We start from the raw sequence: 12,041 nt of genomic DNA, 5'->3' as shown, positions 1-12,041 counted from the left end.
ATTGCTTTGAGTAGTATGGACATTTTGATGATATTAATTCTTCCAGTCCATGAGCACGGTATCTGCTTCCATTTATTTGTGTCTTCCTTAATTTCTTTTTTCAACGTTGTATAGTTTTCTGCGTACAGGTCTTTTACGTCTTTGGTTAAATTTATGCCTAGGTACTTTATTTTTCTTCTTGCTATATCGAATGGTATTTTTTTTTCTGATTTCTTCTTCTTCTATTGCATTGCTGGTGTACAAAAACGCCTTTGATTTCTGAATGTTGACTTTGTATCCTGCTGTTTTGCCAAATTCACTTACTAGGTTGAGGAGTTTTTTGGTAGAGTCTACAGAGTTCTCTATGTACACTATCATGCCATCTGCAAACAATGATAGCTTTACCTCCTCCTCTCCTATTGGGATGCCTTTTATCTCTTTCTCTTGTCTGACCGCTGTGGCTAGGACTTCCAATACGATGTTGAAAAGAAGCGGTGAGAGTGAGCATCCTTGGCGTGTTCCCGATCTTAGTGGGAAAGCTTTCAGTTTTTCCCGTTGAGTATGATATTGGCTGTAGGTTTTTCATATATGGCCTTTATTATGTTGAGGAATGCCCCATTTATTCCCATTTTGCTGAGTGTTTTTGATCATAAATGGGTGCTGTACCTTATTGAACGCTTTTTCTGCATCTATCGAGATGATCATGTGGTTTTTGTCTTGTCTTTTATTTATGTGATGTATCACGTTTACCGATTTGCGTATATTGAACCATCCCTGCATGCCTGGGATGAATCCCACTTGATCGTGATGGATAATCTTTTGAATGTATTGCTGGATGCGGTTTCCCAATATTTTGTTGAGGATTTTAGCATCTATGTTCATCAGCGAAATTGGCCTGTAGTTTTCTTTCTTCGTAGGATCTTTATCTGGTTTTGGGATCAGGGTGATGCTGGCCTCATAGAAAGAGTCTGGGAGTCTTCCCTCCTCTTGGATTTCTTGGAATAGTCTGAGAAGGACAGGGATTAGCTCTTCCTTAAATGTTTTGTGAAATCTCCTGGGAAACCGTCCGGCCCTGGGCTTTTGTGTGCCGGGAGTTTCTTGATTACTGCTTCCATTTCCCCAGCTGTTATCGGTCTGCTCAAGCTTTCTGTTTCGTCCTCCTTCAGTGTTGGAAGATTATACTTTTCTAAACATTTGTCCATTTCATCAAGATTTTCAAATTTCTTGGCATATAATTTTTCAGAGTAGTTTCTGATGATCATTTGTATTTCTGTGGTATCCGTTGTTATTTCTCCTCTTTCATTTCTGATATTATTAATTTGGGTCCTCTCCCTTTTATTCTTGATGAGTCTGCTTAAAGGCTTGTCAATTTTATTTATCTTTTCAAAGAACCAGCTTCTGGATTGGTTGATCCTCTGAACTGTTCTTTTCATCTCTATGTCATTCAGTTCTGCTCTAATCTTGACTATTTCCTTCCTTCTCCTTGCTCTGGGATTTATTTGTTGTTGTTTCTCCAGTTCTTGAAGTTGTAGTGTTAGGTCTTTTATTTGAAATGTTTCTATATTTTGTAGGTATGCCTGTATTGCTATGAACTTCCCTCTGAGGACTGCCTTTGCTGTGTCCCATAGGTTTTGGACTGTTGTCTGTTCATTTTCTTTTTTTTTTTTAATAAAAAAATTGCATTTACTTAGAAACATTCAGAATGTCAACAAAACAGCTGCAACTTTTTTTTTTTGCAATTACAGAGTGGTATTCAGTTAACAGAACAACAATTATTTTGTATAAGCTGCATCAGAGACAACTGAAGATGAAAAAACTACCATCCCCATATATAACTAATTTGTGCTGTGCACCAACAAGAACCTGCTTTAAACTTCCATGCCAATTTACAACCCCCATACTGTACCAGGTAAGGTTAGTTGCTATTGAAAATACCACCAGGACAGGGCTATCTAAAGACACATTCGGTAGTGTGTTAACTATACAAAAAAAGAGACTGTACAGTTTAAAAACAAATCTTACACAGCCTTACATTTCAATTTTTTTCTTTAAAAGGAGTGAGTTGTGTACAGGGGGGTTAAATGCTTTATAGACAAGAAAAAAAAACTGCGCTAGAACCAGCTTAGTCATTATCATCATCTTCTTCATCTTCATCTTCTTCATCTTCATCCTCATCTTCTTCATCTTCCTCCTCCTCCTTCTTTTTCTTGCTTTTTTCAGCCTTGACAACTCCCTTTTTTGCAGCATCAGGCTTTCCTTTAGCTTGGTATGCAGCAATATCCTTTTCATATTTCTCCTTCAGCTTAGCAGCCTTATTTTCATAAGGCTGCTTGTCATCTGCAGCAGTGTTATTCCACATCTCTCCCAGCTTCTTTGCAACATCACCAATGGATAGGCCGGGATGCTCTCCTTTGATTTTTGGGTGATACTCAGAACAAAACAAGAAAAATGCCGAAGGAGGCCGCTTGGGTGCATTGGGATCCTTGAACTTCTTTTTTGTTTCCCCTTTAGGAGGAATATAAGTTTTCATTTCTCTTTCATAACGAGCCTTGTCCGCCTTTGCCATGTCTTCATATTTTCCTTTCTCTTTGGCAGACATGGTCTTCCACCTCTCTGAGCACTTCTTAGAAAACTCTGAGAAGTTGACTGAAGCATCTGGGTGCTTATTTTGTGCTCCTCCCGGCAAGTTTGCACAAAGAAAGCATATGATGACATTTTGCCTCTCGGCTTCTTAGGATCTCCTTTGCCCATGTCTAATTACTTTTCCTCAGCGAGCACAGAGTCGCCCAGTGCCCGTCCGGAGTACATTGAGCTCCATAGAGACAGCGCCAGGGCAAGTGTCTGTTCATTTTCATTTGTTTCCAGAAACTTTTTGATTTCTTCTCTTATCTCATTATTGACCCATTCATTGTTTAATAGCCTACTGTTGAGTCTCCATGAGTTTGCAAGTTTTTGAAGTTTCTCTTTGAGGTTGATTTCCAGTTGCAAGCCCTTGTGGTCCGAGAAAAAGTTTGGTATTATTTCAATTTTCCTGAATTTGCTGAGGCTTGCTTTGTGTCCTATCATGTGGTCTATCTTTGAAAAACTGCCATGAGCATTTGAAAAGAATGTGTATTTTTCTTCTTTGGGATGTAAGGTTCTATATATGTCAGTTAAGTCTCTTTGATTCAGTGTGTCATTCAGCGCCACACTATGTTTATTAATGTTTTGTTTGGAAGATGTGTCCATTTTTGACAGCGGGGTGTTGAAATCCCCTACTATGAGTGTGTTGCTGTCTATATCTTTTTTGAAGTGTCCAACAATTTCCTTATAACCTTGGGGGCTGCTATATTGGGAGCATGTAAGTTTCCAATGTTGATGTCTTCTTGATAGATTCTTCCTTTAAGTATTATAAAGTGCCCCTCTGGGTCTCTTTTTATGGCCTTTGTTTTGAAATCTACTTCGTCTGATACAAGTATGGCAACCCTGGCCTTTTTCCTTTGCCAATTTGCTTGGAATATTATTTTCCATCCCTTACTTTCAATCTGTGTAGGTCTCTGGCTCTGAGGTGGGTCTCTTGTAGGCAGCATATGTGTGGGTCATGGTTTCTTATCCATTCAGCTACCCTGTGTCTTTTGATTGGGGCATTTAGTCCATTCACATTGAGAGATATTACTGATAGAAACTTACTCATCTCTTCTCTTTGTACCTGTGTTCCTCTCTCTCTCATTCTTTTCCTTCGTCTGCTTAAACCAGTCTCCTTAGCATATCTTGGAGTGCTGGTTTGGTAGAGATGTATTCTTTTAGTTTTCTCTTGTCTGGGAAACTCCGTATTTCCCCTTCTATTTTAATGGAGAGCCTAGCTGGGTAGAGCAGCCTTGGCTGTAGGCCCTTGCTTTTCATGGCTTGGAAATTTTGTTGCCATGCCCTTCTGGCTTGTAGTGTTTCTGTTGAGAAGTCAGCTCCTAGGCGTATCGGGACCCCCTTGTATGTTACTTTCTCCTTCTCCCTTGCTGCCTTGAGGATTCTCTTTGTCTTTGACATTTGCCATTTTAATGATGATGTGTCTTGGAGTGGACCTCTTTGAGTCCCTCTTGAGTGGGGTCCTCTGTGCCTCCTGGATCCATGAGAGCCTTTCTCTCCTCCCATTAGGGAAGTTTTCCATCATTACTTTTTCGAGGAGGTTCTCTATCCCTTGCTCCTCTTCTTCTCCTTCTGGGATCCCTATTATACGGATATTATTGCGTTTCAGGTTGTCCTGCATTTCCCTAAATGCCTCTTCATTCTTTTTGTGTCTTTTTCCCATTTCTCGTTCTTTCTGGGAGCTTTTTGTACCTTATCCTCCATCTCACTGATTCGATCCTCGGCTTCATCCAGCCTGCTTTGGATTCCTTCTACTGTGTTCTTCAATTCAGAAATGGTATTCTTCATATCCTCTTGTGTCTTCTTGATAGTTTCTATGTCCTTTTCCTTGATATAGTTTGCTGTAAGGTTGGTATAGTTTGCTGTAAGATCCTGATAGTTTCTCTGCAGTTTCTCATATTCTCTTTGAGCTGGCTGAGCTCATTGAGCTTCCTTAGAACCGTTGTTTTGAATTCAATACCTGATAGTTCCCTTGCCTCTATTTCATTTAGCTCTCTCTGTGGGGAGTCCCCTTTTCCACTCATTTGGGGGGAACTTTTTCTTCCCATTTTTGTGAGAGTCTTTTAATCAATTTACTAATTTATTTATTTATTTTTACTCCTGCTTCAATTGGGCTGTCTAGATTTCCTGACTTTGTGGATTAAACTTCTATGGTAGTAGGTGGGTCTTTTTATTTATTTATTTATTTATTTATTTATTTATTTATTTATTTTTCTTTAGTTTTCCTTCTGGGCCTTCCGCTGATGATGTCAGTTGTTGACCCTACATGACCTTGGGTTGTTTGTTTGAGCCTTCCAGGAGTCTACTGTCTGTGTCTGAGTCCTGCTTGGGGCAGCTCTGTGACCCCTTCGGTCAGGGATGGACTATTTCTTTGGATCGCTCTGCACTCTCACTGTGGCTCCTTCGGCGGGCTTCCCAGTGGGGCAGGTTCCTGCACACCCCTCCCGGCCTGGTCTCTATCATGCTTGCCCCAGGCCAGGGGGGCTTATTCGCGACCTTGCGTGCTCATCTGGCCCCCTTGGCCGGTGGGCACCCCGCACTGGTCAGTTTAGGATCTTCTATTGTGTGCTTTCCCCGCTTTTGGCTCCTTGGGTGCGTTGCTTGCCCTCGCCAAATGGACACTACGAAAATGGGAGGAAGTCAGCTCCAGGACTCTCCGGTTAATCCTGTCTCCGGTCTCTCCACCAGGGACTCTGGGCAGCTCTGTGACCCCTTCAGCCTGGGATCTACTAATTCTCTAAGCCGCTCCGCAATTGCGGGCTCCCCTGGTCAATTTACGCCTGCCCTTGCCGCTCTGCGCATTGCTTCACAGGCCATATTGGTGCCAATCTGTGGGAGGCCTCGCCAGCCCGTGCGAGCCCTCGCCAGCCTGCGCGGGTCCACACACACGCTCGCCAACCCTCACCGGCCACTCAGGGCAAGTGTGCGCGCCTGCACTGGGTGGTTTTTGGGTGTCTATGTGTGCTTTTCGGCTTTTGGCTCTGGGGGTGTGGCCTCTTCCGGCACAATGGAGACTATGGAAAGGAGAAGGAGTTGGGACTCCCTGGATTCTTCTGCCGTTCTTTCCCCAACGTGTCCATCTCTAGTCTCTCCTCAAGGCCCTCCCAGACAGTGTGCACTCAGCCGCCCAGCTCTCATGTGCACAAGCTGTGTGCGGAGCGCACAAAAGGCAAGTGTATCGATTCTCTTATGCCTGAGAGAGATGGTAGCTGCAGAGTGGTAGTTGTGTCATCACTGGGGCTCCACCGGCCGATGTCTCAGTTCTCTTCACACAGTTTTCCTCAGCAGTCTTTACTGAGGCACCGGCCCACCCTGCTGCCACCTCTACCCAGAGATCAAGGAAGGTGGCTGCCACTGCAATTTTTGCATTGGCCCTTTAAATGTTTCTTTGCATCCCCAGCCACCTGTCTCTGGCAGAGAGCGCCCCTAAGCTTTTCGGGGTTGCGTTTTTGTCTGTATTTTCTTGGCTTTAGCTGCCGTAGTTTAGGGGTCCCTGTTTATGATTTAGACCCCGTTCTTCTTGGGGGGAGCTAACTGGCTGTTTCAATGTCCCTCTGGTGGGCACCCAACCCACCCTCTTGAGCCTCCACCACACTTCTCACCCTTTGGGATGTGTGAGAGTTGAATCCACTGTCTGTCCGGGGCTCCAAGGCTCCTCTCCCACTATCGTTCCATTGTTTTCCAGGTGATTACTCCACTATTTAGTCGCAATTCCTGTTTGGTCTTGGGGGAGGAGGTCAGCGTGACTCCCATTCACTCCTCTGCCTTCTCTTTACCTCCAATCTCTTTATCCATATTTTGATTAAATGTTTGTAGAAGTTTTTTCCTAAAAATAAAATACTATTAACCCTTATTTAGATGTGTTGCAAATACTTTCCTATTCTATTACTTGTCCTTTAACTTTTTTATATATATATATTACTGTAATGTCTTAAATGTTTAATATAGTCATATTGGCCATATTGTCAATATTTTATTGTAAAGCTGCTGGGCTTGATATTTTACTTCATGGTAAGTAAAATATTAGTTTGTATTTTCTCCTAAAACTCCTTAGATTTTACATATTGATTTTTAACTCATCTGAATATTGTTTTTTTTTATAATGTGTGAACTAGGGCTCTATGTTTGTTTTATTTCAAGTAATAGTGGTCCATGTACCTTATTTGTTGAATAGCCTTATTTTCCCAATTGATTTGAGGTATCAACTTAATCATATATTACACTGTTAAACAGATGTATATGTTTGTTTCTAGAATACTCATTTTATTTCATGGATCTACTTGGTCATTTCTGTGCTGGTGTCATGTTTTAATTGCTCAGACTTTATAATGGATTTAAATTTTTTAATATTTTATAATGGACCTTGACATATAAAAAAATGAAGAAAATCATTCTGCACTTAAAAAATAAAAAAGGAGGAACTCCTGCACTTTGCAATAACATAGATGGAACTGGAGAATATTATGCCCCATGAAATAAGTCAGTTGGTGAAAGACAAATACCATATGATCTCAACTATAAGAGGAATCTATTCGACAAAATAAACTAATCAACAAAATAAACCACAGGCAAGGAAACATGGAGCAGACTGAAAGTGACCAGAGGGGATGAGGAAGGTGGACAAGGGTGGAGAGAAGGGACTAGACAAAGAACAATTATCAATTATACAATTATAATTGTATCAATTATCCATGGACATGGAGAACAGAGTGGGAATTGACTATGGGGGCAGGGGACAGGATGGGATGGATGGAGGAGGGAAAAAAGGGGAAAAATTGAAACAACTGTAATAGAATAAACATGATTTAAAAGTGAAAAAAAAAAAAAAACCTACAGACTCCACCAAAAAGTACTTGACCTAATAAGGGGATTTGCCAAAACAGCAGGATACAAATTCAACATTCAGAAATTGAAGACATTTTGTACACTACAATGAAATATCAGCAAGAGAAATTAGGAGGGAACATCCCATTTAGGATAGCAATAAGAAAAACAAAATAGAAATAAACTTAATGGAGGAGGTAAAGGACCTGTAGTCTAAAACTACAGGACACCAAAGAAAGAAATTAATGAAGACACTAATAAATGGAAGCACATACAGTGTTCATGGATTGGAAGGATTAACATTAAAGTGCCCATACTACCCAAAGCAATCTATTGATTCAATGCAACCCTTACCAAAATACCAATGACATATATTAAAGATATAGAACAAATATTTCAAAAATTTATATGGAACCATAAATGACCCCGAATATCTGGAGCAATGTTGAGAAAGAACAATAAAGTAGGAGGGATCACAATACCTGGTATCAAACTATATTACAAGGCCACTATAATCAAAACAGAGTGGTAGTGGCATAAGAACAGACACATAGATCCATGGAATAACATAAAGAGCCCAAAATAAATCCATGTCAATATGGTCAATTAAGATTCAAAAAAGTGGGCAGAAGCATAAATAGAGTAAAAATAGCCTCTTCAATAAATGGTGCTGGGAAATTTGGACAGCTACATGCAAAAAAATGAAACTAGACCACGAACTTACACCATATACAAAAATAAATTTGAGATGGATAAAAGACTTAAATATGTCATAACACCATAAAAATCCTAGATGATAGATAGATAGATAGATAGATAGATAGATAGATAGATAGATAAAGAAGGTAGGCAGGAAAATTTCAGATATCCCGCACAGCAATATTTTTACCAATACATTCCCTAGGACAAGGGACATAAAAGAAAGAATAAACAAACGGGACTTTATCAAATTGAAAAGCTTCTGCACAGCTAATGAAAACAGCAAAATGAAAAGGGAGCCAACCTCCTGGGAAAATATACTTGCCAATGATACCTTGGACAAAGGTTTGATCTCCAAAATATATAAGGACTCACAACCCCACACCAGGAAGACAAAAAATCCAATTAAAAAATGGGTGAAGGACCTGAACAGCCACTTCTCCAAGAAGGACATACAATGCGGCCAAGGAGACACATGAAAAAATGTTTTACATCACTAGCCATTAGAGAGATGTAAATTAAAACCACAATGAGGTACCACTCACACTGGTCAGAATGGCCATCATTAATAAATCAACAAAGAACAAGTGCTGGTGTGATTGTGGAGAAAAGGGAACCCTAGTACACTGTTGGTGGGAATGCAGACTGGGGCACTCACTGTGGAAAACAGTATGGAATTTTCTCAAAAAAACTAAAACTGAAACTTCCTTTTGATCCAGTGAGCCCACTGCTGGGATTATACCCTAAGAATCCTGAATCACCAATTCAAAGAACCTATGCATCCCAATGTTCATAGCAACGTTATTTACAATAGCCAAGTGCTGAAAAATAGCCTAAATGCCCATCAGTTAATGAGTGGATCATGGAACTGTGGTACATTTACACACTGGAATACTACACAGCAGAAAGAAAGAAGGCACTCCTACTCTTCACAACAGCATGGATGAAATTGGAGAGTATTATGCTAAGTGAAATAAGCCAGGGAGTGGAAGACATATATCAAATGATCTCACCTATAAGTGGAACCTAATCAACAAAGCAAACAAATGAACAGAGTAGAACCAGAAACATGGAAGTAACATACAAACTGACAGTGACCAGAGGGTAGGAGGCAGTAGAATATTGGGGGGAAAGAATGGGAAGCGGCAAGTCAAGAAATATGAATAAAGGTCTCATAGGCATGGACAATATGGTGAGCATTGACTGTAGGGGGTGAGTGGGTCAGGAGTGAGCAAAGGGGAAAAAGGCAGGACAACTGCAACTGACCAACAATAAAAAAAGTGACAGTTATAAAAATTAGACAGGACTTAAATGAAATAGAAAACAAAAACACAACAGAAAAAATAATGCAAGAAAGAGCTGGTTCATAATGATTAATAAAGTTAACAAACCTCTTGGTAAACACGCAAAGAAAAAAGAGAAAAGACATAAAAAAAATCAGAAAGACAAGAAGTTACAATAGACACCACTGAAATACACAACAATAATATGAAAGGCTATATGCCACCTCATTTGATAACCTAGAAGAAATGGACAAGTTTGTAAAATATATGTAACCTTTCTAGAATAAATCATGAGGAACTGGAAAATCTAAATAGGCTGATCAACAATAAGGAAATTCAAACCTTCAAAAAATAAAAGGCCAGGACCAAATGGCTTCATTAGTAAATTGTACCAAATATTTAAAGAAGATTTAATACCTATCCTTCTCAAACTCTTCCATAAAATTGGAGAAGAAGAAATACATCCTAACTGATTTTATGAGGCCAACATTACCCTGACTCAATACCTGGCAGGGACTAGCAAATGTAGTGGAGCACTATGTAAAAAGATAATACATCACTATCAAGTGGGGTTCATTCCAGGAGCAGAAGGATGATTCAGCATACACAAACTGATCAACGTGCTATACCAGGTTAACAAAATAAAGGAAAAAAAATCACATGATTATATTAATAGATTCAGAAAAAGCATTTAATAACTTACAATGTCCATTTATGATTAAAACTCACTAAAAGAGGTATAGAGGGAAACTACTTTAACATAATGAAGGGCACATATGACAAACCTCCAGCTATACCATACTCAATGGAGAAAAACTGAAAGTTTTTTCTTTAAGGTCAGGAACAAGACAAGGATGTCCACTCTCACCACTGTTATTCAACATAGCACTGGAATCCTAGCCAGAAAAATTGACAAGAGAAAGAAATAAAGGCATCCAAATTGTGAATGGAAAAGTAAAATTGTCACTTTTGCAGATGATATAATCTTTTATATAGAAAACCCTAAAGACTCCACAGAAAACAACTATTAGAAACAATAGACATATACAAGTGTTGCAGAGTACAAAATCAATGTGCAAAAAAATCTGTTTTGTTGCTGTATACTACCAATGAAATTTCAGAGAAAAATGAAAAAAGAAATCCATTTGCAATTACAACAGAAAGAATAAAATATTGAAGACTAAACTTAACAAAGAATATGAAAGACCTATACACTGAAAACTATAAGACATTATTGAAAGAAATTGAAGAAGACACAAAGAAATGGTAAGTTATTCCATCTTAATGGGTTGGAAGAATCAACATAGTTACAGTGGCCATATTACTCGAAACAATATATAGATTTAGTGCAATCTCTATCACAATCCCAATGGCATTTTTCAAAGAAATAGGACAAAAAAAACCACCAAATGTATAGGGAACCACAAAAGACCCTGAATAGCAAAAGTAATCCTGAGAAAAAGAACAAACCAGAGGTATCACACCCCTTGACTTCAAATTAAACTACAAAGCTACAATCATCAAAATAGTATGATGTTGGCAGAAAAACAGACACTCAATGTTTCAGAATTGAGAGCCCAGAAATAAACCCACATGTCTAAGGGCAACTAATTTTTGACAAATGAGCCAAAAACATGCAACAGAAAAAAACCCAGTCTCTTCAACAAATGCTACTGGGAAAAATGCAAAACCATATTGATGATTCTCTCTCTCTCTTTCACCCTCCTTTCCCCTCTCTCTAGAATCAATAAAAGGAAAAAAATTTAATTAAAAAACATCTTTTGTTTCTTTATTCTTTGTGGACAATGTTTTCGTTAACTCTTGGGCATATTTACATTTGAAAGACATGAGAAGAATTACAACAGAGAAAATAAACAACTTTAAAGAGACGGAGGAAACTTGTAAGTTTTTTAGCACTACCCATGGACATGTTAGATTTTAGGAAAATTTTATATAATTTTTAGGACATTAATATTAATAACATCTCTACATAAGTATAAACAAAGTTTTAGCATTATTTACTTGACAAGGCTTCTCATGTAATTTAATATATTAAATAAGCCTAATTATGTTAATATTTCTCTTTTACAAAGAGTAAAAAAATATTCTTTACAGTGTTTCAGAGACACATCTGTGAAATTTCAAAGTTCTCAAAACTCTTAAAGATCAAGAAAAAAACTTCAATTTTTTGAATTTTGGGAAGCTTGTCAAAATATCAAAAATTTTAAAACACTTGGTCAAATAGACTTAAAGGTCATTGTGTAGCAATACTTAATAAAACAATGCATAAGTTATACAGGTAATCAGAAAATTGAATAGTTGTAAACAAAATGTAATATTCAGAAAACTAGGTTTACTTTAGCAACTAATACGGATCATAAAAAGCCTAGGGGATTATTTAAATAAAATGTAAAATCTTGGTTTTCCCTTTATAGTATCTTATTAAGAACATGCTAATAGTACTTTTTTTTTTTTGGTTTTAGCTTTGCATTGTTTTAGCTTTCCATCACTACAATATTTATATTAACTTAATAACAATTTAACTTTAGCCAGTGTAATTATGATAGATGATTCTTTCTCTGTTCTGATTTTGAAATAACCAGGACAAATTATTTTTGTGTTTTTAATGAAAAT

General features: G+C 38.3%; 1 pseudogene; it reads right to left on the bottom strand.

Moving 5' to 3' along the window:
- Window positions 1–2,101: 2,101 nt before the first annotated feature.
- On the bottom strand, window positions 2,102–2,772 carry LOC129088459 (high mobility group protein B1-like; annotated as a pseudogene).
- Window positions 2,773–12,041: the final 9,269 nt, after the last annotated feature.

Source organism: Pteronotus mesoamericanus, unplaced genomic scaffold (assembly GCF_021234165.1).
Source record: "Pteronotus mesoamericanus isolate MK-2021 breed Mesoamerican mustached bat unplaced genomic scaffold, CSHL_Meso_final scaffold_54, whole genome shotgun sequence".
Classification (NCBI taxonomy): domain Eukaryota; kingdom Metazoa; phylum Chordata; class Mammalia; order Chiroptera; family Mormoopidae; genus Pteronotus; species Pteronotus mesoamericanus.
The sequence above is the reverse complement of the archived record's forward strand: the minus strand, read 5'-3'. Positions and strand labels throughout refer to the sequence as shown.